The following is a 2,200-nucleotide window of genomic DNA, read 5'->3' on the forward strand; positions in this document are numbered from 1 at the left end:
ATCTATCTATCTATCTATCTATCTATCTATCTATCTATCTATCTATCTATCTATCTATCTATCTATCTATCTATCTATCTATCTATCTATAGATTTGGCCCATATTGAGTTCATGTCACTGAAACTGGCAGTTTAGCTAAGGAATGTAGATGCATTGACTATGTTAAACATTTTATAAGTTATACAAGCATGATTTTTACCCTCTTTTTACAATGCTGGATATTTTTCCTATTCAGATTAGGAACAGGTTACCAAGACACACATAGGAGTAAAGGTCAGGGCTATTTCTCTCGGCTGATTTAGAAAACGACATTTTAAAAACTGTTTATTTTTTATTTTTTATTATTGTTATTTCAAAATATACAACAATACGATTGGCCGAGGAATTCTGGGAGTTGAAGTCCACAAGTTTTAAAGGTCCCAAGGTTGGAGACCCCAACTTGGAAGTCATCCTTAGGAAGCTGTAAGGGCTGTTGGCAGACATTGACAAAGTCTATGCCAGCCTGTGTGACATGAGTTTAATTGATTTGAGTTTAACTATTCACCAGAAGATTAGTGACATCCGTTTTATGCTCTTTTACCAAGCAGACAGATTAGCATTCTAAAAATGTTCCGTATCGTTTTGGTCCACGGTTTCCTATTCACCACATTCTTTCATTGCCAACCAGCTCTATTTCTACTGCAAAATGTAAATTGGTAGAACATGGGAGGGATATTATTTTAAAATATAACCCGACTTTAGAACTACCCAAAACATGAACAAAACGGGAAGTCACAGCGAGGCTCAAGTTGATATATTCCTTCATCAAAGACGATATAGTTTCTTTCTCCCTCCGTCTCTTTCAGTGAGAAAGAAATCTGAACTTCGATAGGGGTGATCCATTTATTAGAGAACATGACACGACATTCTGGCTCTGGGTTCAAGCTGCCTGCCTCTCCCAAGATAAAGCGCCTATCTCCGTTCCACATGTAAACAGTCGAAATGCAATTCCAGATAGAATTGTCCAGTCTAAAACACAAAATCTCCTTTTCCGGGGAGATGAATCACTGCTACATCATTATTTATTTATTTATTTATTTTAAAAAAAAGCCTTTAATGATTAAAACCACAAAGGAAATGGGGGAGATGAATTAAAAGAAGCGATTTCTGCCCAGAATTTTACCCCCGCCTGAAATAAATTGCGTCAATATAATATACAGAAGTGCATTCCGAATTGAGAGGTTGCAACCAGGGAGGTGAAAACATACGTTTCTTGCAGAGTTTTTTTTTTTTTAAAAAAAAGAAAATGATGATTATAATTATTTTACTATTCCTAAGACAGCTGCCTGTAAAAAAAAAAAAAAGAGGCTTTGATTAAAAATATCTCATTGAGGCTGTTGTCAAGGTTAGTGACAGTGAGTCAAGCTTTACACCTGGACCCTGCAGATTAAGGAACAGACTCATCCGAGGGGCCACCGAGGATTAACAGTAATTGTTCTCCCCTTGGACCGGTGTGTGTACCTCATCAAACATCGGAGCAACACAATCAATCTCTGGCATCTGTTGTGAGCTTGCCGAGGCCCCCGCCGTGGCTTTCCGCGGGGTTCCTAAAGCGGAGCCCAACAAGAGAAACGAAACTCAACGCCCTGTTTCTTTCGTTTACGGCGAAGGTCAAGAAATAAAACGGGTAACAATGCCCGACCTTGGAAAGGGTTTAAAAAGCAACACAACGGTAAAAGCAACACTGTTATTTCTGAGTGATTTCATCCATTCAGGTAGGAAATTAGGAGTGGCTTTTTGCCAGGGTGCAAAACTTGAAGGGCTGGCTGCTTTCCTCCCCTGCCCCCCACCCCAGATAAAGGGGACAACGAAGCATCGGGTTTTTTTGTTAGCTGTGTTTTTAAGTGCTCTTTTCTTTCTAAGCTTCATCGGGTTTTTTACACCACTGTCCGAGCGATGACTGATCGGTCTACATAATGATGATAATAATAATGATAATAATGTCAATAATAATGATGATGATGATGATGATGATGATGATGATGATAATAATAATAATAATAATAATAATACAACTTGCACTCCACTTGAACACCATTGGCATTGACAAATTCGCCATTAGTCAATTGCAAAAGGCGGCCTTACTAGGAACCGCTTCCATCCTGCGGCGAGATCTGTAATACCATCAAACATCCACATCTGCCTATCCCAGGTCCTGGG

General features: G+C 39.0%; 1 protein-coding gene across 1 annotated transcript in view; it reads right to left on the reverse strand.

The window, feature by feature from the left end:
- Nucleotides 1-2,200, reverse strand: part of RELN (reelin) — a 99,608-nt gene that overhangs the window by 89,623 nt on the left and 7,785 nt on the right. The window lies entirely within an intron of this gene.

The sequence above is a fragment of the Protobothrops mucrosquamatus genome, unplaced genomic scaffold (assembly GCF_001527695.2).
Source record: "Protobothrops mucrosquamatus isolate PMUCROS unplaced genomic scaffold, P.Mucros_1.0 scaffold_39, whole genome shotgun sequence".
In the NCBI taxonomy this organism is placed as follows: Eukaryota; Metazoa; Chordata; class Lepidosauria; order Squamata; family Viperidae; genus Protobothrops; species Protobothrops mucrosquamatus.